This window comes from Pantherophis guttatus, chromosome 16, assembly GCF_059756535.1.
Source record: "Pantherophis guttatus breed Tessera chromosome 16, ASM5975653v1, whole genome shotgun sequence".
Lineage (NCBI taxonomy): Eukaryota > Metazoa > Chordata > Lepidosauria > Squamata > Colubridae > Pantherophis > Pantherophis guttatus.
Window position 1 is genome coordinate 4,547,291 of NC_142078.1, and position 27,009 is coordinate 4,574,299.

Sequence of the window (27,009 nt, forward strand, 5' to 3'; positions counted from 1 at the left end):
ATCTTCTCTCTCCCCCCCCCTTTTCTTCCCCTCTTCCTTCTTCCCCTTCCCTTCTTTCCCTTTTTCATCGGGACTTACTCGAATATGATCTTGAGTATAAGACTTTGCCAAGGATTTTCCATCTTCACCCCTGGCGTGACTCATAGACTGACTGATAGACTGATAAATCTTTCTTCCGACCATGGTCAGCCAAACTGATGCAACTGTTGAGGGGTCCTCTATTACATCATGGCTCTTGTCTGTGGGAGAACTTTTTCAATCTACGGCCCCGTGGGGTTCCGCTGTGAGAGGGCGGGCCGGAGGTCGCCCCCATTGGAGGAGATAATTTAGGACCCTCCTGCTGTTGTGGGAGGACAGTTGAGACACCAACAGCACATCGATGAACAATTGGCTGTGTTACATCTTTTGTGAAGTCCCCTGTCTGAGCTTTGGGCCTCCATCGCTGCATTTTGGAGATGTATACGACTGCAGATCTTCTTGCGCTGCGAGATTCCCCCTTCTCGCAGATGTGGCCCTCCTCACTATCGAGGGCCCACCTCAAGGAAGGGTTTTGGGACCCAGAGAGGTGGCATGTGAAAACGAGGGGATTGAGGGGTTTTTTAACAAAATTTTTAGTCAAATTTTTAAGGGGTCCTAGGGAGGGGGAGGGTCAGATTGGAATTCGGGCTGTGGGTATGGGGGATAACCCACAAGGGGGAGGGTCGGGTCTGGCAGTGAAGCGTGGTGTGGGGGATGGAGGACCCGGGATCGAGGGGGGGGTTAGAGCTTGTCCGGATAGTTTTTTGAACATCAGTACTGTAGGTGGGAGGGGTAGATATGGCGGGAGCAGGGGGCCATATCGTGTTAGGGGAGTGCGCACTCGCTGTCTACGAGCGGTGGCGTGCTCCGGCCCCCAAGGCTCTACTCGCTCCTCAGGTTGCATAGACCCTCAGGACCCAGGCCTTCGGCTGATGCTGTGCAATGCCAGGTCCGTAGTAAATAAAGCTCCCCTCATCTGTGATCTTGTTCAGGAGGGGGGTGCGGACCTGGCAGGTATTACGGAGACCTGGTTGGGCCAGGAGGGGGGGGGTTCCCCTCGTTGAAATGTGCCCGCCAGGTTTCCAAGCATTCCATCAGCCGAGGTCACAGGGGAGGGGCGGGGGGGGGTAGCGGTTATCATTAAAGAAGGTCTGAGACCGAGGGAGGCCACTGTTCCTCAGACGGCCGGCTGTGAATCCCTTTTTGTGAAATGGGGTCATGGGGTTCAGATGGGTTTGCTGATCACGTACCTGGCTCCCTGCCACGTGGCAACAGCCCTGCCCGAGCTACTCAACGTCATCGCCGCGGTGGCGGTTGATACCCCTAAGCTTATGGTTATGGGGGATTTCAACCTGCCGTCCGTGGGTGAGACGTCAGAGATGGCTCGGGAGTTCATGGCTTCCATGACAGCTATGGACCTGACCCAGTTAATTCATGGCCCTACCCACACAGGGGGAAACACGCTGGATCTGGTTTTTGTCTCTGGACAGTGGTTGAGGGATCTTGATATAGGGGATATAGTTACTGAACCCTTGTCATGGTCAGATCACTCTCTCCTTCGTCTCGACTTTCGAACCGCTGCACCCCGCCGCAGGGAGGCGGAGCCGGTCAGATGGTTCCGCCCCAGGCGCCTGATGGAACCTGACAGATTCCAGACGGAGCTTGGGCCATTTCCTGAGGTTCTGGCACACGCCTCGACTGGAGATCTGGTGGCCGCCTGGGATAGGGCGGCTGCTGATGCTCTGGATCGGGTCGTGCCTTTGCGGCCTCTGACCCGGCGCCGATCTCAATTGGCTCCTTGGTTTACCGAGGAGCTGAGGGAGTTGAAGCGCCGGAAAAGACGCCTAGAGAGTAGTTGGAGGGCCAGTCTTCTTGAATCTGACCGGACACTAGTAAGATCCCACATTAGGAATTACTTAGTGGCGATAAAAGCAGCGAAATGTAGTTATTTTGCTGCTCTTATTGCGTCATCAGATAATCGCCCGGCCGCCCTCTTTAGGGTGACCCGCTCCCTGCTCCACCAGGAAGCGCGGGAGGACCCCTTGGAGGGTAGAGCCGAGGATTTTGTTCAGTATCTGTATGACAAAATCACTCAGATTCGGGAAGATTTGGACTCCGACTGGGTAGTCTCAGGGGGAGAGACAGGGGCAGGTCTTGAGAATGTTATCTGGGATGAGTTTGATCCTGTGACCCCTGAGGACGTGGACAGGATTCTGGGTAGACTGAACGCGACCACTTGTTTACTGGACCCGTGTCCTTCCTGGTTAGTACTGGCTTCCCGGGAAGTGACACGAGGCTGGCTCCAGGGGATTATAAACGCTTCGCTGAGTGAGGGTGACTTTCCCGCCGCCTTGAAAGAGGCGGTGGTGAGGCCTCTCCTCAAGAAGCCTTCCCTGGACCCGGCAATGTTGGTAAATTATCGTCCGGTCTCCAATCTTCGCTTTGTTGCGAAGGTTGTTGAGAGTGTGGTCGCGCAACAGCTCCCCCAGCACCTGGATGAAACGACGTATCTGGATCCGTTCCAGTCGGGCTTCAGGCCCGGGTACAGCACGGAAACGGCATTGGTCGCGTTGGTTGATGATCTCTGGAGGGCTCGGGACAGGGGGTGCTCCTCTGTCCTGGTCCTGTTAGATCTCTCAGCGGCTTTTGATACCATCGACCATGGTATCATGCTGCACCGGTTGGAAGAGTTGGGGGTGGGAGGCACTGTGTTGCGGTGGTTCTCCTCCTTTCTCTCTGACCGGTCACAGTCTGTGTTGACAGGGGGACAGAGGTCGACCCCGAGGCCCCTCATATGTGGGGTGCCGCAAGGGTCGGTCCTCTCGCCTCTCCTGTTCAACATTTATGTGAAGCCGCTGGGCGAGATCATCCGTGGTTTCGGGGTGGAGTACCATCAGTACGCTGACGACACCCAGCTGTACATCTCCACCCCGGATCACCCCAACGATGCCCTTGAAGTGATGTCCCGGTGCCTGGAGGCCATACGGATCTGGATGGGGAGGAACAGGCTCAGGCTCAACCCATCCAAGACTGAGTGGCTGTGGTTTCCGACGTCCCGATATAGTCAGTTGACGCCATCACTGACTATTGGGGGCGAATCATTGGCCCCCACGGAGAGGGCTCGCAACTTGGGCGTCCTCCTGGACTCACGGCTGTCTTTAGAAGAGCACTTGACGGCCGTGACCGGGAGGATTTTTCATCAGGTTCGCCTGATTCGCCAGTTGCGTCCCTTTCTGGATCGGGACTCTTTACGCACGGTCACTCATGCCCTTGTCACCTCCCACCTGGACTATTGCAACGCTCTCTACATGGGGCTCCCCTTGAGGAGCACCCGGAGGCTCCAACTGGCGCAGAGTGCGGCCGCGCGGGTGGTAATGGGAGCGACATGGCGTTCCCATGTAACACCTCTCCTGCGCGAGCTGCACTGGCTCCCGGTGGTCTTCCGGGTGCGCTTCAAGGTTTTGGTTACCACCTTTAAAGCGCTCCATGGCTTAGGACCCGGGTACTTGCGGGACCGCCTACTACCACCAATAGCCTCCCACCGGCCGGTACGCTCCCATAGAGAGGGGCTCCTCCGGGTGCCGTCAGCCAAACAATGCCGACTGGCGGCCCCCAGGGGGAGAGCCTTCTCTGTGGGGGCACCTACTATCTGGAACGAGCTCCCCCCAGAGATACGGAGGATCCCGGATCTGCGCACCTTCCGCCGCGCCTTAAAGACCTTACTATTTCACCAGGCCAGCCTGGCCTAATTTTCCCCCTCTTTTATAAAAGATTTTTAAAATTTTAAATATTTTTTAGTATTTATATATTCAATTTTAAATTGGTTTTAAAAGTTTGGGGTTTTAAATTTGTCGGGGCCAAAATTATTTAATTTGATTTTATTCTATTTTTTAAATTTTGTATTGTATGTGTTTTTATTGTTTGGCTGTGCACCGCCCTGAGTCCTTCGGGAGTAGGGCGGTATAGAAATCTAATAAATAATAATAATAATAATAATAAAGAGAGAGAGAGAGGAAGGGAAGAGAGGAAGGAAGGGGAAATGAGGTGGAAGAGAAAGGAGGGAGGGAGGGAGGGAAGGAAGCAGAAGAGGAGAAAGACAGAAAGAAAGAGAGAGAAGAAGGGAAGAAGGAAGGGGAAATGAGGTGGAAGAGAAGGGAGGGAAGGAGGGAAGCAGAAGAGGAAAGGAAGGAGAAAGAAAGAGGTAAGGAAAGAAAAAAGAAAGAGAGAGAGGAAGGGAGGAGAGGGAGGGAAGGAAGAGGAAGGGAAGTAGAAAGAAAGAAAGAGAGAGAGGAAGGGAAGAGAAGAGGGAAGGGGAAATGAGGTGGAAGGAAAAGGTGGGAGGGAGGGAGGGAAGGAAGCAGAAGAGGAAGGGAAGGAGAAAGAAAGAAAGAAAGAAAGAAAGAAAGAAAGAAAGAAAGAAAGAAAGAAAGAAAGAAAGAAAGAAAAAGGTAAGGAAAGAAAAAAGAGAGAGGGGAAGGGAAGGAAAGGGAAGGGAAGAAGGAAGGAAGGCAGGCAGGCCATACAGCTCTTAAACTGGCACCCAGAAATAATCTGGCAATTGATGCCAACCTTAAAACTGGTCTCACTCGACGGTGGTGGGTAACTGCCACAACCCGTTCCCGCTGCAGATTTAAAACTACCAGCCCTGGTGAAATAAATATAAATTGAGCAACGGACAAGCAACTGTCCCCCCACCCCCCTCCCCTTAAAGAGATTCCGTAGGAGCACAGAATTAAAAATAATAATGAGGACTCTGGAAAAAAAACAAAAAACCTACCACCGGAAACAGGAAACTGGTCAGGACCGTGGCAGACCGCAAGTGGTAGAAGGAACAGAGGGAGGTTTTTCTAAGAAACTGAATCTTGAATTAATTTGCACTGGGATGAAACTTAAAAAAGACAATTCTCCATATTGTAATATACTATTTTGTGGCATAACATATGAACATTAACAAGAACGTTGGGCAATAGCAACAGAACTTGACTTAGACTTATATACCGCTTCACAGGGCTTTGCAGCCCTCTCTAAGCGGTTTACAGGGTCAGCCTCTGGCCCCCAACCATCTGGGTCCTCATTTTACCGACCTCGGAAGGACGGAAGGCTGAGTCAATCTTGAGCCGGTCAGGATTGAACTCTTGGCGGTCAGCAGAGTTAGCCTGCAATGCTGCATTCTAACCCCTGCGCCATAACGGCTCTTAGATAAATATAGAGATACAGATAAATAGATAAGTCAGATAGACAAAACAGACAGACAGACAGACAGACAGACAGACAGATAGATATAGATAGATAGATAGATAGATTTTCCTTTCCTTCCTTCTCTTTCCTTCCTCTCATTCCCAGCTCTTTGCTTCCTCCCTCCCTCCCCCTTTCCTTTCCTTTTCCCCTTTCATTCCTTTATTTTCCTTTCCTTTTTCCCTTCCTTTCCTTTCTTTTCCTTTCCTTCCTTCTTTCCTTCCTCTCATTCCCAGCACTTTGCTTCCTCCCTCCCTCCTCTTTCCTTTTTCCCTTTCCTTTCTTTTCCTTCCCTTTCCTTCCTTCTTTCCTTCCTCTCATTCCCAGCACTTTGCTTCCTCCCTCCCTCCCCCTTTCCTTTTTCCTCTCTCCTCTTTTCCTTTCCTTTTTCCCTTCCTTTCCTTCCTCTCATTCCCAGCTCTTTCCTTCCTTCCTCCCTCCCTCCCCCTTTCCTTTCCTTTCTTCTCATTCCCAACTCCTTCCTTTTCCTTCCCTTTTTCTTTTTCTCTTTCTCTTTCTTTCTTTCCTTTTTCTTTCCTTTCCTTTTTTTCCTCTTTTCTTTTCTTTTTTCTTTCTTTTCCTTCTTTCTTTCTTTCTTTCTTTCTTTCTTTCTTTCTTTCTTTCTTTCCTTCCTTCCTTCCTTCCTTCCTTCCTTCCTGCTTTCTTTCTTTCTCTTTCTTTCTTTCTTTCTTTCTTTCTTTTTCTTTCTTTCTTTCTTTCTTTTCTTTCTTCCTTCCTTCCTTCCTTTCTTTTTCTTTCTTTCTTTCTTTCTTTTTCTTTCTTTCTTCCCTGTAACACCTGCCTTTCTTTTTAACTGTTCCTTCCACTTGGCAGGCAGACGCTCAGAGTCCTTCTTATGAGACAAATCCGGGTAGCAGAAGCCAAGGGGAAATTCTCAACTTGAGCAATCCCCCCCTTTGCCCGGCCCGGCCCCTTGAGACAGAGGGAAGCTTCTGACTCACAGACAGGCCCGGGCAAGCAGAAGGGCTGTTCCCGATACGTCCCAGGAAAAATGTCTGCACAATGGGTGCACAATGACATGCGCTGCCTGAGCAGCCCAACAAATTTCTTCCTTGGAAATGCACAACGAATGGCGGTTCCAGAACCTGGCAGGCATTTCTCGTTGAATAAACCAAGAGATGAAAATAAAAATAATTAAGAGGCGAATCAGCAGCACAGCCTTCCGGAAAACAGACTGCCTGCAGCCCTCGGGGTGGGTGGGGGGTCTCTACCTGACCCCCAGACCCCCACCACACACCCCAGGCTGGGCCAAGAATTCACATCCTATCTTGATTCCCACAATGCACAAATGGCTGCAAAAAAATGGATGGAGTTAGCAGAGATGGCGCAGAGGTCTTCAAACTTGGCAGCTTTTAAGACTTGTGGACTTCAACTCCCAGAATTCTCCAGCCAGCTATGCTATGCTGGCTGGAGAATTCTGGGAGTTGAAGTTCACAAGTCTTAAAAGCTGCCAAGTTTGAAGACCTCTGGATTAAAGCGAAAGAAAACAAATATATATATATATTTCTACTTGGAAACCGCTTCTGGACTTTTGAGCTTGAAAGTGGGGGTGGGGGAATGAAACTTCGGTTTTTGCTAATTAGATAGGTTTGTTATTATAAAAACTGCTAATATATATATATATTATTACGTAAAAGTAAAACATTGAGGTTTATCTGTTATTACACCTTGTTCTATTTCTCCAAAAGAAATAAGACTCCAAAAGTCAATGCTTTCCTTTTCCTTCTCAACCTACATTTTTTCCTCTTCCCCCTTTTCTCCCATTATTTCCATTTTTCTATGTATTTCTGTACTTTATGTTTTGATTAACTAATAAAAAATATGAAACAAATGTATACTGCACGAGTCAAAAAGAGGGCTGGGAAAATATTTACAGACCCCTCGCATCCTGGACATAAATTGCTTCAACTCCTATCCTCAAAACACCAGAACAACTAGACACAAGGACAGATTTTTCCCCGAACGCCATCACTCTGCTAAACAAATAATTCCCTCAACACTGTCAAACTATTCACTAAGTCTGCACTACTATTAATCTTCTCATCGTTCCCACCACCCATCTTCTCCCACTTATGACTGCATGACTGTAACCTTGTTGCTGGTATCCTTATGATTTATATTAACTGTTTCCTAATATGATTTGATTGCTTATTTGTTCCCTATGACTATCATTAAGTGTTGTACCTTATGATTCTTGACAAATGCATCTTTTATCTACATCAAGAGCGTATGCACCAAGACAAATTCCTTTGGCCAATCACACTTGGCCAATAAAGAATTCTATTCTATTCTATTCTATTCTATTCTATTCTATTCTATTCTATTCTATTCTATTCTATTCTATTCTATTCTATTCTATTCTACTCTACTCTACTCTACTCTACTCTACTCTACTCTACTCTACTCTACTCTATTCCCACTTATGGCTATATCCATGCTGCTTGTATCTTTACAACTTATATTTTGTTGTTTCCTAGTATGATTTTGATTGCTTATTAATATCCTATGACTATCACTAAGTGTTATATCTTATGATTCTTGACGAATATATTTTATTTTTTTCTTTCTGTACATTGAGAGTTTAATTTCCAGACCGTGGGAACAATCAACCAGTGGAACAACTTGCCTCCAGAATGAATGCTTCAAAAGGAGGAAGGAGAGAGACAGATGGCAGAGGGAAGGGAAGGGAAAGTAGAGTAGGAGAGAAGGTAAGACAGGGAGGAAAAGAGGAGGAGAAGGAGAAGGGAAGGGGAAGTCAAGAAGAGAAGAAGGAGGTGGGGAAAGAAAGTTGGAAGGAGAAGAGGGAGAGGCTAGGTTTGAGGAGAAAGATTGCTTACAATAGAAAAGATGAAGTGGAAGAAAGGCAGCTCTGAACAAACAAATGTAAATATATTAAGAAAAAGAATGAATTGTTTAAGAATAAAAGAGGACAAATATGTATAAATAGTAAAGTTAGAATTTAGGGATAAAAGAAGAAGATGTTTATGTATGCAAGTATAGAAATACTGAGGTATATTTAAAAAAAGGAAAGGGGGGGAAGACGATATTGACAAAAATTGTAATTGAGTAAAATGCATTTGAATTTGACTAATTGTATAAGATAAGAAACGACCAACACTTCAAAAAAGTGTTCAAAAAAAAAAAAAGAAAATAAAGATGTGCATGAACGTGGGAGAGGAGAAAAGAAAAAAAAATAAAACTTTTTTTTTTAAAAAAGAATGAATGCTCCAACGCTGGAAATTTTTAAGAAATGATTGGACAACCATTTATTTAGTTATTGTATTTTTTTTTAATTTGATTTATATACCGCCCTTCTCCGGAGACTCAGGGCGGCTTACAATGTGTTAAGCAATAGCCTTCATACTTTTGTATATTTTATACAAAGTCAGCTTATTGCCCCCACAATCTGGGTCCTCATTTCACCTACCTCGGAAGGATGGAAGGCTGAGTCAACCTTGAACCTGGCGAGATTTGAACTTGCAGTAATTTCAGGCAGCTGGTGTTACTTAACAGCACTTTAGTCTGCTGCGCCACCAAGGCACAGACCATTTGTCTGAAATGGTACCGAATCTCCTGTCTGAGCAGGGGGGGGGGTGTCAGACTAAAAGACCTCCAAGGCCCCTTCCAACTCTGTTATTCTGTTATAACAAGCAGGAACTGAACATTATCAGCTTCGTTTTAGACAACAAGGTTTGATAAAAGTCTAACTAAGAGGGATTTTAAATGGGTGCCGTTAGGTTCCTCGCAAAATCGCCCCATTAGGCGGAGCGAGCTGCGGTCAGAAACGGACGCTTTAATGAAGAAAGCGAGAAAGAGGCCTCAGCTTCTCAATTGCAAAATAGTTGTTATGTCTCGTGTTGTGTCACACACACCTTTTAAGGTTTGCTTGTCCTTGGAGAACGCTGCAAAAGCTTATTTTCCGTTGTCGAAAGGCTGCAAAAGCTTTATTTTCCAAAAGGACAAAGCTGGGTTTGGAAAAAGAGGAGAAATATCTTGCAGGAACGAACCGGACTGTGCCACAAAAATCAAAGCTGCTTTTTGCCAAGAAATAGGAGGGAGGGAGGAAGTTTTGCCATTTTGCAAGAAGGGGGGGCGCGGGTTTGTTCTTCTTGTTGAAACAATGCTTCCCTCTTCTGCACTAGCCACCCAACCAAAAACAAAATTCTTCTGACCCATCCCCCCCCTTTGCATTTTTTTTTCCCTTCCCTGGCAGGAATCTGCCCGATCAGATGGCTTAGCCCACAGAATCGGGGAAACACATTTTTGTGTGTCTGTCTGTCTGTGTGTGTACTCCGCAAGAACATGCAAAATTTATTTATTTTTTTAAAAAAAAAACATATTTGTATTACACGTTTTTCTTTATAATACACCGCGTTTCCAGTTTTTGCAACGGTAGTGTACTGGCTGTATCCAGTCCTTTTTAAGTATACATAGTATTATACACCCTGATTATAACCAGTGTTCTCTTAATCCTACCTTATAAAGGTAAAGGTTCCCCTCGCACATGTGTGCTAGTCGTTCCTGACTCTAGGGGGCGGTGCTCATCTCTGTTTCGAAGCCAAAGAGCCAGCACTGTCTGAAGATAATTCTGTGGTCATGTGGCCGGCATGACTCAATGCCAAAGCCGCATGGAATGCTGTTCCCTTCCCACCAAAGGTGGTCCCTATTTTTCTACTTGCATTTTTTTTACGTGCTTTCGAACTGCTAGGTTGGCAGAAGCTGGGACAAGTCACCCCGTTAAGCAGCACTAGGGATTCGAACCGCTGAACTGCCGACCTTTCAGTCGACAAGCTCAGGGTCTTAGCCCCTGAGCCACCGCATCCCTTTTCCTACCTTACACTCTCTTTTAAATACATGTTGTATGTCATAGTTGTAACCATTATTTTCATAATTGTACCATAACATTCTATGTACTTATCTCTCTCCTTTCCCCTACTTCCCTCTCCTTCTTTTTCCTCTCCTCCTCTCCCCTCTCCTCTTCCCTCTCCTTCCTTCTCTCCTCCTCTGCTTCCATCCCTTTCCCTCTCTCCTTTTCCCTCTCTACTTCTCCCTTTTCCTCTCCTCCTCTCCCTTCTCCATTTCCCTCCTTCCCTCTCTCCTTCTCTGCTTCCATCCCTTTTCCCTCTCTCCTTTCTCCTAATTCTTCCTTTTCCTCTCCTCCTCTCCCTTCTCCTCTCTCCTCTTCCCCACTTCCCTCTCTCCTTCTCCTCTGCTTTCATCCATTTCCCTCTCCTTTCCCCTCTCTCCTTCCCTCTCCTTCCTTCTCTCCTTCTCCTCTGCTTCCATCCCTTTCCCTCTCTCCTTTCCCCTCTACCTCTCCCTTTTCCTCTCCTCCTCTCCCTTCTCTTCTTCTTCACTTCCCTCTCCTTCCACTTCTCTCTCCTTCTCCTCTGCTTCCATCCCTTTCCCCCTCTCCTTTCCCCTCTCTACTTCTCCCTTTTCCTCTCCTTCTCTCCCTTCTCCTCTCTCTTCTCCACCTCCCTCTCCTTCCCTCTCTCCTTCTCCTCTGCTTCCATCCCTTTCCCCCTCTCCTTTCCCCTCTCTACTTCTCCCTTTTCCTCTCCTTCTCTCCCTTCTCCTCTCTCTTCTCCACCTCCCTCTCCTTCCCTCTCTCCTTCTCCTCTGCTTCCATCCATTTCCCCCTCTCCTTCCCTCTCCTCCCTTTTCCTCTCCTCCTCTCCCCTCTCCTCTTCTCCACTTCCCTCTCCTCTCCTTCCATTTCCCTCTCTCCTTTCCCCTCTCTCCTTCCCTCTCTTCTCCTCTCTCTTCTCCTCTTCTGTCTCTCCTCCTCTGCTTCCATCCATTTCCCTCTCTCCTTCCCTCTCCTCCCTTTTCCTCTCCTCCTCTCCCCTCTCTCCTTCTCCTCTCCTTCCATCCATTTCCCTCTCTCTTTTCCCCTTTCTCCTTCCCTCTTCTTCCATCACGTGCAACATTTAACATGCACACTTCGTATCTCCGCTGCTGTTGGGAAGGCTGAGAAGTAAATATGAAATGACCTGCGATCTCCGGAGATCCTTTTTTCACAACAAGTAATTACAACCCGGAGCCTGCTTGTTTACCCCTGAGTTCCCCACCGATACCCAGGAGAGAGAGAGACTGATGGAAACTAAAAAACATTCACAAGGAGAGAATCCTGTTGTGTTTTGAGCCCTGTGTGAGTTCAGAACCACCGTGGCCTCCTGGATTGTTGCTTTCCCGGAAGAGGCACACGGATGGATGCCTGAGTGGCTTTTCACCCTGGGAGATGTAGGAAATAAAATCTCTTCGCCCTGCACAGCTCTGTCACAACACCCCCAAAGGTGATTTTTTTCCCATCTCTGTAGCAAGAGGTTTCCACACAGGTGTAACTAAACACAGACGGGCTTTCTAAAGTAAGACTAACAAACAGTTCCAGACTTTGGAGCTATAAGATATAAGGGTGCTTCGTCACACCTCTATAAGTGCAAGGAAGCAAACATTTGTAGCCCAGGGTTTGTTTGCTTATTATTTATGTATGTATGTATGTATGTATGTATGTATGTATGTATGTATGTATGTATGTATTTATTTATTGGTTCGATTTATATGCCGCCCTTCTCCGGAGACTCAGGGCGGCTTACAATGTGTTAAGCAATAGCCTTCATACTTTTGTATATACCTGCTTAGTAGGGCTTTCGCCCCCCCCCCCAGCGGTGTTCTTTTTTTATACAAAGTCAGCTTATTGCCCCCACAATCTGGGTCCTCATTTCACCTACCTTAGAAAGGATGGAAGGCTGAGTCAACCTTGAGCCTGGTGAGATTTGAACTCGCGGTAATTGCAGACAACTGGCAACTTAAGTGCTACTTTTAACAGCACTTAGTCCACTGGGCCACCAAGGCTCAGTTTGAAATGAGGGTTGAAATGAGGCATCCCTGGTGGTCTCTGAGTCTGGTTGTTTGTGGTAGACGTTTCCTTACCCTACTAAGTAACATCATCAGTGCTAGAAGGGAGGAGGAGGAAGAGGAGGAGGAGAATGACTGTGGGTTTCTTGATGCTCTCTGAACTTGGCTGTTTTCTTGCAGATGTTTAGAACAGGACAGGACAGGACAGGACAGGACAGGATAGGATAGGATACAGGGCTAGGTTCTAAATTTTTTTACTACCGGTTCTGTGGGCGTGGTTTATTTTGTGGGTGTGGCTTGGAGGTCATGTGACTAGGTGGGCGTGGCTAGCTGGTCAGAGTCATTTCTGGAAGGTCCTCGCACTTACAACCCGACTCATTTGTTTGCTTTTAACACTGATCAGCAAGCCGGGCTGGCTTAGGAAGAAATTTTTTTAAAATTTTTAAATGTTTAATTGGTTTGTGGTTTTTTAAATTTTGGGCCAAATTTATATAGATTTTAATTGTTTTTAATATTTGTATTTCATGTTTTTAATTCTGGCTGTGCACCGCCCTGAGTCCTCAGGGAGAAGGGCGGTATATAAATTGAAAAATAAAATAAATAAAAATAAAATCAGCTGTAGGGCAGCCCTTTGAAGCCCCCTGGCAAGAGTTTAAACAGTTTTTTTTCCCTCTAGTCATCAGCTGGGACTCAGGAGGTAGCAATAGATTGGGGGTGGGACCAAATAAAAGGTAAGAATAACGTGGGTGGGTGGGGGAGTGGGGGGGGAGAACCAGTTCGGTGACATCATATCGTCACGGCTACCGGCTCAGCCGAACCGGACCGAACCGGGAGGAACCCACCAGTGATAGGATAGGATCGGAACGGAACGGAACAGAATAGAATTATTTATTGGCCAAGTGTGATTGGACACACAGGAATTTGTCTTTGGTGCATACGCTCTTGGTGTACATAAAAGACAAGATACATTCGTCAAGAATCAAAAAGGCACAACACTTAATGATAGTCATAGGGTACTGATAAGCAATCAAATCATAATAGGAAACAGTCAATATAAATTGTAAGGATACCAGCAACAAGATTACAGTCATAAGTGGGAGGAGATGGGTGATGGGAACGATGAGAAGATTAATAGTAGCGCAGACTTAGGTTCATTACCAATCTAGATAACTTCATCGGTGCTATTGAATGGGCCTTGCTCCCTGTTTATATACAGTAGTACTGACCTTTTCTTGCAAACGTTTCATTACCCAACTAGGTAACCTCATCAGTGCTAGAAGGGAGGGAAGGAGGAGGAGGAGGACGAGGACTGGGTTCCATGGGGCTCTCTTGTTTGTTTTCTTGCAGACGTTTAATTACTCAACCAGGTAACATCATCAGTACAACTTCAGTCAAACCCAGGACAGGTTGTTTTGCTCTCCTTGTACCGACGCGCAACTCCTACCATAATCGTATTCATGGGAGCAGCTCAGGAGAGCAACAAGGGCTGACTCCCCAATGATCACACAACCCAAAGACATGACAGCCACAAATAAACAGGCTACACAAGGTCCCCTTCGCTGGAAAGTTCAGATAGAGAGATCCAAAACACGCAGGAGAATCTCAAAGCTTTCCTTCTACTTCTTCTATTTTGAGGTCTGTCAGAAGTGGAGACAGAAGCACTAATTCCAAATAATAATAATAATAATAATAATAATAATAATAATAATAATAATAATAATAATAATAATAATAAGAAGAAGAAGAAGAAGAAGAAGAAGAAGAAGAAGAAGAAGAAGAAGAAGAAGAAGAAGAAGAAGAAGAAGAAGTTAATAGCTCAGCAGCTCGAGTCCTAACCAAGGACCTAGGAACTGTTAAGGTATCGTCGGAGGATGTCAGCTGTTCCGAGTAAGGTGGCTTTTTGTAGAGTCAAAATGTTCAAGTCCGGTAAATTTAGAATTTCTAAATAGCGGGGTTGCCCTTTGGGTATTGCTCCAAGGGCTCCAATTACAATCGGGACAACACACGATTTCTTTTTCCACAGTCGCTCAACTTCAATTTGCAAGTCCCGGTACTTTGTGATTTTTTTTCTTGCTGCTTATCTTCAATCCGTGCATCACCAGGTATTGCAATGTCAATGAACCATACTTTTTTCTTTTCAACTATTGTTATGTCAGGTGTGTTGTGGACCAAGTGCCTGTCAGTCTGAATCCTGAAGTCCCACAAGATCTTGAGTTTCTCATTCTCTAAAACTTTCTCAACCTGATGTTCCCAGTGGTTTTTGCTGTACTCAAATCCAAACTTCTGGCACAATTTCCAGTGAATGATCTTAGCAACGCGGTCATGGCGTTGTAGGTAGTTAGTTTGTGAAATTTTGCTGCACCCACTGATCAGGTGGTCGACTGTCTCATCTTTCTCATTGCAGAGGCGGCATTTGCTGTTGGTGGTAACATGTTGAATTTTTGCCTTCATACAGTTTGTGGCTAGGGCTTGTTCTTGAGCTGCCAAAATAAAGCTTTCTGTTTCTTTTTCCACTACTCCTGATCTTAACCAGTTCCAAGTTAGTTTCTGGTCAGCTTTGCCTTCAATACTTTTCAAGTATTGGCCATGCAGAGCTTTGCTTTTCCAATTTTCAGCTCGCTGCTCAATTACTTCTTTCTTATATTCCGCTTTTGTTTTAGTTGTCTTTAAAAGGCCTCCTTTATTTACTTCCTTAATCATTGGTTCTTCACTTTTCTGGATGTAACCATTCAAGCTGCGTTTTTCTTCTTCCACAGCCTGCTTTACTTGTAGGAGTCCTCGACCACCCTCTGCTCTTGGCAAATATAATCGGTCAACATCACTTTTAGGGTGCAAGGCATGATTCATTGTCATAAGCTTCCTTGTTTTTTTGTCCAAATTGTCTAACTCCATCTGGGTCCAGTCAATTATTCCTGCAGAGTATCTAATCACAGGTATAGCCCAGGTATTTATGGCTTTTATGATGTTTTCTCCACTCAATTTGGACATTAATATCTTACGAATTCACCAAATGTACTTGGCTGAAGTTAATTCCTTGACTTTATTATGCATTAAGTCAGAGGCTTCTAATATCCCCAAGTACTTGTAGCCTTCTTCTGATTTTACTGCCTTTATCATTTCTTCATTCTCTAGTTCTATTCCATTCTCTTCTATGATCTTGCCTGCTTTGGTTGCTATTGTTGCACATTTGTCAATTCCAAACTGCATACCGATGTCTTGGCTGAATTCTTTTGTGTTTTCAATTAATAAATTCAGTTCAGCTTTTGTTTTACCAAACAGCTTCAAATCATCCATGTACATCAAGTGCGAGATTTTCAGTCCTTTCTTTGCAAGTTCGTATCCACAGTTCATCTTCTTCAAAATTATTATTATTATTATTATTATTATTATTATTATTATTATTATTATTATTATTATTATTATTATTAAAATAATGCACGCTGATACAAAAACACACGAGTCGGTGAGCAAACATGAGCGACATTTCAAGCACGCGCCGGTCTTGCAATAACTCCCACGGAGTACCACAACCAGCCAGTGGTGGGATACAGCCGGTTCGGGCAAAGCGGTAATGGCGACCTGCGGGCCCACCTGCCCCGGCGCTATGCTGTCCTATTCAGACACATTTTCTAAGCCGCACACATGTATGCAAGCCACCCGCGCGAGCAAAAAGCATGCACGAAAGGTGGGGTACATGCACGGAAGGCACGAGAGAGAGAGAGAGCGAAGCGAGCTCAAATTTTCAGCATGCGGAGAACCGGTGGGAAAAAATTATATGAAATCCACCTCTGCAACCAGCCGCTGCACGGAGGTGAGACGAAGAGATGATCTCCTAGACAAGAGCAATGTCTTTCCTTCAGCCTTGTTCATCAAAGAATACAAGACAGTGGGATCCAATGGGATCCGGGATGACTGAGAATCTCCACACGTAATGGGATCCATGGCTTTTCATGTCTTTTCCGAGAGCATTTAGAGCAGTGTTGCTCAACCTTGGAAGCTTGAAGATGGGTGGACTTCAACTCCCAGAATCCCCCAGCCAGCAGTGCTGGCTGGGGGATTCTGGGAGTTGAAGTCCACCCATCTTCAAGCTACCAAGATTGAGAAACACTGATTTAGAGCAAAGATGTCAAACTCAAGGTCCATGGGTCGGATCCGGCTCGTGGGGCCGCCCTAGAAAACGGCGAAGGACTGGCCCACGGTGCCTCTGCCAGTGAAAACGGAGCTGGGGGGGGACACACACGGCCCCCCCAAGCTCTGTTTTCACCGGCAGAGGGCTAGCAAAACAAACTATAATAACAAAACCAAAGAAGAAATGTTTCCCCTTCTGCATTTGAGGATGCAAGACGGGACAAGGAAAGGAGAAAGGGAAAGAGGAAAGAGAAAGAAAAAAGATGGGAAGATGGGAAGAGGGCAAGGAAGGAAAAAAGAAGGGAAAAAGGGAAGGGAGAAGAAGGGAGAAGCCACCAGGCTCAGCAGACTAATGCATTGTAATTTAATACCAGCTGCCTGCAATTTCTGCAGGTTCGAATCTTGCCAGGCTCAAGGTTGACTCAGCCTTCCATCCTTTCTAAGGTAGGTAAAATGAGGACCCGGATTGTGGGGGCGATAAGCTGACTTTGTATAAATATACAAAAGGATGAAGGCTATTGCTTAGCGCATTGTAAGCCACCCTGAGTCTCCGGAGAAGGGCGGCATATAAATCATATTAAAAAAAAAAAGAAGGAGAATGAAGAGGGAAGGAAAAAGAAGAGAAGAGAAGAGAGGAGAAGAGAAGAGAAGGAAGGACGGAAAGTAACAGTAACAGAGTGGGAAGGGACCTTGGAGGTCATCTAGTCCAACCCCCTGCTCTCATACAGGAGACCTCTACTAGGGATTCGAACCGCCAAACTGCCAACCTTTCTGATCGACAAGCTCAGCGTCTTAGCCACTGAGCCACCTAGTCAAAGGGGGAGGGGGAGAGAAATACTTCTACCGTACCCAATTTAGAGAAATTTACTCAGAAGGCAACACTTTACAATATAAACCAATTCCTTTCTCAGTTCTTAAGATTTTTGTCTTTAACTAAACCTGCCAAACAAGCTTTAAGAGAATTCAGGGCCCTTTCAAAAAAAAAAGAGGAATTTTTGGAAGCAAAGCTCTGCGATCTGATTCTGTCACCATTGCCGTATTTTTTCAGACTGTGAGACGCACCAAGATTTCAAAGAGGAAAACAAGAAAGAAAAATAGTTTTCGGCCTCCGCGTGTCCGGTTTTTGCCCTCCCCAGCCCCCAGGAGCACTCTGCAGGCCTCCCAAACCCTCGGCGCATGCCGTTTTTGCAAAAAATGGCCCCGTTTTTGGCCTCCCAAACCCCCCACCCCACCCCAGGAGTGAAATCCAGCAGGTTCTTGCAGGTTCTGCAGAATTGGTAGCGGAAATTTTGAGCAGTTCGGAGAACCAGCAAATACCACCTCTGGCTGGCCCCAGAGTGGGGTGGGAATGGGGATTTTGCAATATCCTTCCCCCAGGAGTGGGGAGGGAATGGGGATTTTGCTATATCCTTCCCCTGGAGTGGGGAGGGAACGGAGATTTTGCAGTATCTTTCCCCTGCCATGCCCACCAAGCCACGCCCACAGAACTGGTAGTAAAAAAAAAATTGGATTTCACCACTGCCCCACCCGTCCCGTTTTTGCCCTCCCCAGCTCCCAGGAGCACTCTACAGGCCTCCCAAACCCTCTGCAGGTCGCATTTTTGCAAAAAAGAGCCCCATTTTTGGGACGTGCTTGGGGAGGGGGGTTCGGGAGGTCAAAAATGGCCACATTCGGTCTATAAGACGCGCTAACATTTCCACCCTCTTTTGGGGAGGAACAAAGTGCGTCTTATACTCCAAAAAGTACAGATAATTTCTAGAAACTTGCTGGAGACGATGGCCCACCGCTACAGCCAGCGGCCTTCACATTTGCAGAATTATCTCTTAAATTTATTTCAGATCCATTACCAAAACTAAGTGTTGTATCTATGATTTTCTGACGTATGCATTTTTTACAACGACCAGAATAACAATCTATCACTATAGTTGTGTGCACACTGAGAGCTTATGCACCGCAGACAAATTCCTTGGGTGTCTCTAATCGCACTTGGCCAATAAAGAATTCTAATTCAAAATGATAAAGCAATAACTTGATCATCGGAGTATTACAGGATACGGGGGGCAATTCTATCAATGGATAGAGATGAGCTATAATAAAAATTAATATAAATGCATGCAAGAAAAAAATGTTGTAATAAATTAAATTAAAATGTAAATTTTTAAATTTGTAGACTGGCGACCCCCAGGGGGAGAGCCTTCTCTGTGGGGGCCCCTGCCCTCTGGAATGAATTGCCCCCGGACATACGAAGGATCACCGACCTCCGCGCCTTCCGTCATGCAGTGAAGACCCTGTTATTCCAGCAAGCCGTTCTGATGGGATAAACGATTTTAATTTGGTTTTAATGGGGTTTTAAAATTGGTTTTAAAATGAGAGTTTTAAATTCAGCCTATGATTTAATTTTTTTTTTTTAATTTGATTTATATGCCGCCCTTCTCCGGAGACTCAGGGCGGCTTACAGTGCGTTAAGCAATAGCCTTCATACTTTTGTATATTTATACAAAGTCAGCTTATTGCCCCCACAAACTGGGTCCTCATTTCACCTACCTTAGAAAGGATGGAAGGCTGAGTCAACCTTGAGCCTGGTAAGATTCAAACCTGCAGAAATTGCAGGCAGCTGTGTTAATAACAGGGTGCATTAAACCACTGTACTACCAAGGCTCTTAATTTTAATCTGCTTTTAAATTCTATTTTGTACATTGTTTTTATTATGGCTGTTCACTCCCTGAGTCCTTTGGGAGAAGGGCGGTATATAAATAAAATAAAATAAATAAATAAAAAGTAAGGTAGAAATGTAGCAAGGAAATGATGGTAAAGGAGGAAGATGATGGCACAAAAATATGCACTCAGATGACACACTGGATAATGAACGATGTATTGTCTGTTTAAACGTAAAAATAAAACACTTTAGAAAAAGGGGGAAAAAAAGAATTCTAATTCTAAATGATAAAAGCATTGTTTCCATTTTAGCCTAGAATTTAAAAAAAGAACCGCCCTGGATAAGATTTATACCAGGAGGTATCAAACTCAAGGCCTGCGGGCCAGATAAAACCCATGAGGTTCTTAGATTTGGCCCATGGGGACGGCCTGGAAATAGCAAATGACCGGCCCACGATGCCTCTGCTAGTGAAAACAGAGCACGGGGAGCCATGTGTGGCCCCCACACACCCGTTTTGGCCAGCAGAGTGCTGCAGGAGGCCGTCCAGGCCGAAAACGGGGTGCTGTGGGCCCATGCGTGAGCTCCACCCACTCCGTTTTGGCCGACATATTTTTGTAGGAGGCATCTGTCCCGTCTGCCTTCTGTCCCATTTCCCCGCCCCCCCGGCTGGCCCTTGGAGGATGACTACAATGCTGATCCCGCCCTCGAAGAAATCTTGGGTAAAGAGTCGAAACATCCAGGCTGATCCCCTTATAGCCAAATTTCATGCAGAAAATCCAAACAAGCCTGGTTGGAGGGGGGGGGGTCACATCCCTAAACTCTGCATCTGTACTCGAATTGTTTTGCTTTGTGCAGGTCGCCCTCAGGAAGTGAGGGGAGCCGAATGTCAACTTGCAAAGCTTTCAAGTTGCCGTGAGCAGGAGGGAGGGAGAACTGAAGTGAATTCCATACATTCTTCCTGACCGCAATCAGAAGGGGGGTGTTAGGTTTCACAGCCAGCCAAAGTGGTTCATGGGAGAATGTGATTTATGACATGGCCAGAGAGGAGGGGAGAGACAGGGTCATAGGGGAACGTAAATCTACGTAGGATCAGTCCTAACTGCATCCCAGTATTGCCGGAATGGTGCTCCTAATCAAATGACTATATTTCCTTTGAAGTTTGGATCATGGCTCATGAATTAATTAGGGTATCTTTCGGAAACTTGACATCTAGTTTGACACCCCTGATTTATACTATCTGGAGATAAACCATACAGGTACATGCAATATATATATGTATCTTTTTGCAGAGTATACACAAGGAGAGAGAGAAAAAAAATTGCAGTATTCCTGCTGCTATCCGAAATGAGAATAATTATTATGGAAGGTGGGTTCCTGCAAACCTCCCTCCCTGGGAAAGAGCGGCTAGCTAGAGCACAGAGGTGACTCCTTATTCCATTTAAATGATTTTATTTGCCTAGTCCACTCTGGAGGCCCGTTTGCTTACTTCCACCTATCATTTCTGGTTTTACATCGGGGAGGTTGGAAACGGGTTGGCATAAAAATTCCAAAAGGGCGGTTGCCCGTAACCACATTCCTAAAACCTCACATTAAGCTGAAGTTTATTGCTAAGAAGTTTGAGGTTTCAGCAAGTGATGGTTCTAGAGACACAGTGCTAGTCAGCAGGGGCCTGGGTAGAGAGTCAAGCCCAAGATAGATGAGAGAGAGAGAGAGAAGGATTAAATAGGCAGAAAATAGACAGATAGATACAAGAGATTAGAGAGACAGGCAGACAGAGATTAGATAGACAGAAGACAGACAAAGAGATTAGATAGATAGATGATAGATAATAGATTAGATAGAAGACAGACAGATAAAGAGATTAGATATAGATTAGATAGATAGATAGATAGATAGATATAGATATAGAGAGATAATAAGAGATTAGATAGAGACAGATACTAGATAGATGGATAATGATAGATAGATAGATAGATAAACAGATAGATTAGATAGAAGACAGACATAAAGATATTAGATAGAGACAGATAATAGAGATTAGATAGACAGATACTAGATAGATGGATAATGATAGATAGATAGATAATAGATTAGATAGATAATAGATTAGATAGAAGACAAAGATTAGATAGATAGATAGATAGATAGATAGATAGATAGATAGAGAGATATAGACAGATAATAGATATTAGATAGATATTGATAGAGACAGATAATAGAGACTAGATAGAGAGAGATACTAGATAGAGGGATAATGATGGATAGATAGATAATATATTAGATAGACAAAGATATTAGATAGATAGATATAGATAGATTGATAGATTGATATAGAGATAGACAGATAATAGATATTAGATAGATATTGATAGAGACAGATAATAGAGATTAGATAGACAGACAGATACTAGATAGATGGATAATGATAGATAAATAGATTAGATAGAAGACAAAGATATTAGATAAATAGATAATAGATAGATAGATAGATAGATAGATAGATAGATAGATAGATAGATAGATAAATAATAGAGAGATAGATATAGACAGATAATAAATAGACAGACAGACAGACAGACAGACACATGGAGATAAGAGATCCGATAGACAGACAATGTTTATAGTGATTTAACCAGAGGAGTTTCTTCCTGCACTTGGCTAATCCAGAAAGAAAGAAAAATAGGCGTGTAAACAGATCTCCCTGCCGTGTCGTATGTGCATAAATCAAGACCCAGGAAAGGTATCCTACCCACCCCAACCTCTGGGTGACAGGAATGAAGAGAAACCTGTCCCAGCAAGACGAGGGGAAACCCTGCAGGTGAGGCCTGGGGCCTCCCGAAGCCACGCAGGTCCTGTGGCCTAAATACTGGAGATCTCTATTAAACCAAAGGCAGCAGGGGGCCACCCCTCGCCTGGGGAGGGGGGCCATTCTAGGCCCAGGCTTAGGGCCTCCAGGGCACCTGGAGTGGCCCTTCCTGCTTGCTGATTCTGCTGGGAGAAGCTGGAGGAGAAGAGGAGGAACTGGGCTCCAGAGAGGAGGTGGAAATGTCCTGTCTGGGCTGCAGGGGGGCCTGTGTCAAAGCAAGCCCCCACCCAAGCCAGAGACCCCCAACCCACCGTCTCTGCTGCTCCCTAAGCTTCCCATCCAAGGATTCCCCCCCCCCAAGATTCAAACTGATGAAGTATTTTGATTCTGGGGGGAGTGAGTGGATGTATGGTGGGGTGGGCTCTTTTCCTCGGCCTGGACCTGACTTGGGCCTGGCTGAGGATAGGAACCTGTCCAGGAAGCGGGTTAAAGCAGGACCAATGGCACTCAGCCTTCTTAATCCTCGCCCTCCCCTCCCCACGCAAACCCCAAAGGGCAATGTGTCACGCCCCTCCCCCTTCCACGGGAACCCCCCCCAAGCAATTTAGGGGGTGGGTGGGGGAGAGGGGCAGTCACACACCCCCACACAAACCTCCAACCGAAGCTGAAGCTCAAACATCAAAACAAGTTGGGGGGGTGGGTGGGAAGTTCAAATAGAGATAGAACTACGAGTGGAATAATAGTAGATAGATAGATACGGATGGATAGATAGATAGATACGGATGGATAGATAGATATAGAGAAATACAGAGAGATATAGATAGATAGAATTGAGAGATAGATATAGAGATAGATAGATAGATAGATAGATAGATAGATAGATAGATAGATAGATAGATAGATATGGATGGATAGATAGATGATAGATAGATAGGGATGGATAGATATAGATAGATAGATAGATAGATAGATAGATAGATAGATAGATCTCTATATCTATCTATCTATCCATCCATCCATCCATATCTATCTATCTGATAGGTATGGATGGATAGATAGAGAGAGAGAGAGAGAGATGATAGATAGATAGATGATAGATAGATATATCTCTATATCTATCTATTTATCCATCCATATCTATCAGATAGATAGATAGATAGATAGATAGATAGATAGATAGATAGATATGGATGGATGGATAGATAGATAGATAAATAGATAGATAGATAGATATAGAGAGATAGAGAGATATTAATATAACAAGATATATGTAATAATAAGAGGGGGCTTTAGAAATTGAAGGGTGGTAGTCTATTAGGTATGTTTAAACCATATGAAACCATGAACCTGAAATGTAATAACCATGAGCAAATAATATTATGTCTATTTGTATCAAAATGTATGCTACCCGCCCAGGTATCACCCTATTCACGCCTTTGATATGTATAAATAATATAAAAATAAAAACTCGAGTTAAAAAAAAAAAAAAACTCATAGCAAGTCCGACGTGGAAACGCCCCCCCCCTCAAAAAAGGCTGGCCAGCCACGCGCCAGAGGAGAAAAAGGAGGAGGAGGAGGAGGAGGAGGAGAGGCATTGTGGGGAGGGGAGGAAGACCCGGGGCCCACGCTGCTTGCAAGGTGGGCCCCTCGCCCTTCCACGGGAACCCCCCCCAAGCAATTTAGGGGGTGGGTGGGGGAGAGGGGCAGTCACACACCCCCACACACACAAACCTCCAACCGAAGCTGAAGCTCAAACATCAAAACAAGTTGGGTGGGGGGTGGGGGGGTTGGTGGGGACACAGAGCCCGTCTCGGTCCCGAGCCTCGGCGGCCACCCACGCCGAGGGCCGCGCGGACCTGTAACGTTCACTCGGGGAGGTGGGGGGGGACTCAACTCCGAGCCGCGCCAACCGGGGGGGGGGGTCTCCAGGGTGGGTGGGAGAGATTGGAAGAAGGGAAAAAGGGGGAGGCGACCCCTCCTCCCAGGGATGGAGGGGGAGGGGGGGAGTGGCTAGCCGGCCTCTGGGTGCCCCCTCCCCACGGGCCTCCAGAGCCCCTGCCCCCCCCCACCGAGCCAGGGCTTCCTTACCTGCCAACCGGGCGCCCTCGGGCCCCCTTCGCCGGTGGCGCCTCTGCTTTTGCTCCTCCGGCTGCTGTTTCTGCTGTTGCTCCAGCCGGGGCTCTCCAGCAGTCGGACGCGAGGTTGCCCCACTCCCGCGCGCGTCCCCGCGCTGGCTGGCTGCTCCCTCCGTCCTGCCGGACGCGCGCTCCCGCCCCCGCACCGCGGGAGGGGGAGGGGGAGGGGGGGAGAAAGGCAGGCCGGGCGCCTCTCGCGCAAGGCAAGCCAAGCCACGCGCGCTCCCGTGGCCACTCCGGGGGCCCCCCAGCTGCCACGCAGGCCGCCGTTGCTCTCTCTCTCTCTGTCTCTCTAGCCTCGGGAACGAGCGCGCAGGCACCAGGAAAGGGGGGGGGACGAAGAGGAGGAGGAGGAGCCTTGCGCGCGCGCTCCCGCGCCTTCGGCCGCGGCGGTTGGCACGGGGGGGGGCTCCCTTTGCGCGCCCTCCTCCACGGTCTCCAAAGCCACAGGAGCGAGGACGCGGGAAGGGGGGTCGGGTTTTGTGGGGCTTGGAGGGGCCCCCCTCCCCCTATGGGTGGGGGGAGGGAAGGCCGGGGACCCCCCCCGGGTCTGGGTCAGGGTCTGGGGGGGGTATCTCCAAAGCAGCCCCCTCCTCCCCTCTTCTAGGGGACGCGCCGACGGCCCCTGAACTTCGGTGCGCAAAGAGAAAAGTTTTCTTTTTGCGCACCGGAGAAAGTTTGCGGAGAAAGCAACAGAGTTTCTTTTGGAGGGTTGTTTCCGTTTGTTTGTTGTTTTGTTTCTGCAACAAAGGTAGCCTTTTTGGACTTCCGGAAAAAGGTTTCGGAAAAGATGAATGAAAGATTGACACTTGTTGTTGTTGTTGTTAGATTCGTTAGGGTCTCTTGGAGCTTTTCCCTGAAACGGAAGAGTCAAAAAAACGCCCGAAGAAGTTGTGGGTTTTAGGGGGTGGCTTGCCCAAACCCAGCAATTCTTATTATTCCAGTTATTTGCATTGAAGCCCTGGTGTTGCAGGCTGGGCCAAAGAAGTTATTACCTTTTCTTCCCCCACCTTTAAATGAATTTATTTATTTATTTATTTATTTTTTAATTTTGATTTATATGCCACCCTTCTCCGGAGACTCAGGGCAGCTTACAAGGCGCTAAGCAATAGCCTTCATCCTTTTGTATATTTATACAAAGTCAGCTTATTGCCCCCACAAACTGGGTCCTCATTTTACCTACCTTAGAAAGGATGGAAGGCTGAGTCAACCTTGAGCCTGGTGAGATTCGAACCTGCAGTAATTGCAGGCAGCTGTCTTAATAACAGGGTGCTTAGACCACTGTACTATCACGGCTCTATTTATTTATTGGTTCGATTTATATGCCGCCCTTCTCCGGAGACTCAGGGCGGCTTACAATGCGTTAAGCAATAGAATAAGAATAGAACAGGATAGAGCTGGAAGGGGCCTTGGAGGTCTTCTAGTCCAGCCCGATGCTCAACCAGGAGACCCCATACCATTTCAGACAAATGGCTGTCCAGTCTTTTCTTAAAAAAACCTCCAGGGATGCAGCACCCACAACTTCTAGTGGCAAGCTGTTCCGCTGGTTAATTGTCCTCAGCAGGTTTCTCTTTAATTCCAGGTTGCTTCTCTCCTTGATTAGTTTCCATCCATTGTTTCGTATTTATTTAATTAATTAATTAATTAATTAATTAATTAATTAATTAATTTGATTTATATGCCGCCCTTCTCCGGAGATGCAGGGCGGCTTACAATGCGTTAAGCAATAGCCTTCATCCTTTTGTATATTTTATACAAAGTCAGCTTATTGCCCCCACAAACTGGGTCCTCAATTTACCTACCTTAGAAAGGATGGAAGGCTGAGTCGACCTTGAGCCTTGGCGAGATTCGAACTTACAGTAATTGCAGGCAGCTGGTGTTAATCACAATGCTATCAGTCTGCTGCTGAGCCACCAGGCCCCAGGTATGTTTTAGTCTCCAGGCCTTTAATCCTCTTAGTTACTCTTCTCTGAATTTTTTTCCCAAATGTGGCCAGGGATCCTCAAGACTTAACTAAGATTTAAACCATAACATTTCTTCAAGGGGGCCTTCGAAGACCCCCTTGTGATGACATCACAGCCCCCACCCCCAGGGCTCTGCAGACCACAGCTGAGAACCTGGTGGCGCAGCAGACTAAACTACTGTTAAAAGTAGCACTTAAGTTGCCAGCTGCCTGCAATTACTGCGAGTTCAAATCTCACCAGGCTCAAGGTTGACTCCGCCTTCCATCCTTTCGAGGTAGGTAAAATGAGGACCCGGATTGTGGGGGCAATAAGCTGACTTTGTATAAATATACAAAAGTATGGAGGCTATTGCTTAACGCATTGTAAGCCACCCTGAGTCTCCGGAGAAGGGCGGCATATAAATCAAACTAATAAATAAATAATAAACCACTGAGTTAGAAGGTTTCCAGTCATTGTTATTTTGGTCAGGTGCTTGGTGGACCTTGGTAGCACCATAAAAGTATAAATCAGTGATGGCTAACCTTTTTGCCATCGAGTGCCCAAAGCGGGGGGAGCGCGGGGGGGTCGCGCACACACGTGCCCACACCCATAATTCTATGTGCCCTGCCCTCCCCCCGCACTCCCCCCGCTTTTGGCATGCGATGGCACAGTGGGCCACCAGACTTCTGGTGGGTCTGGAAGTCAGAAAGCGAGCCGTTTCCGGCCTCTGGAGGAGTGGGGAAGGACATTTTCGCCCTCCCCAGGCTCCTAGAAAGGCTCTGGAGGCTGGGGAGAACGAAAAGCAAGACTTTCTCTCTCACACACACACCCGTAGGCCCTCCAGAGGCCGGAAACTGTGTTTACTGACTTCCAGTGGGCCCAGAAAACCCAGAAATCAGCTGGTGGGCACATGCATGCACACCAGAGCTCAGCTCGCGTGCCCACCAATATGGCTCCGTGTGCCACTTGTGGCACTCATGCCATAGGTTCACCATCACGGTTATAAATCATCACGGCTGGTCTAGTGAAGAGAAGGACCAGGGGAGACAGGATAGCATCTTCCAATATTTGAGGGGCTGCCACAGAGAGAAGGGGCTCAAGCTGTTCTCCAAAGCACCCGAAGGCCAGACAAGGAAGAATGGATGGAAACTGATCAAGGAGAGATTCAACTTTGAAATAAGGAGACAGTGAGAACAATCAACAAGT

General features: G+C 46.4%; 1 protein-coding gene across 4 annotated transcripts in view; it reads right to left on the reverse strand.

Annotated features, from left to right (window-relative positions):
- The window catches only part of NEK6 (NIMA related kinase 6), a 95,574-nt gene extending 71,263 nt beyond the window's left edge, over positions 1-24,311 (reverse strand). Inside the window, exon 1 of one of the 4 annotated variants that reach the window (XM_087879890.1) lies at positions 23,814-24,311. The gene's annotated coding sequence lies outside the window, so the exon portion shown is untranslated. The remainder of the gene's footprint in view (positions 1-23,813) is intronic. The other 3 variants (XM_087879889.1, XM_087879891.1, XM_087879892.1) reach the window with 3 other exon arrangements.
- Between the last annotated feature and the right edge of the window lie 2,698 nt (positions 24,312-27,009).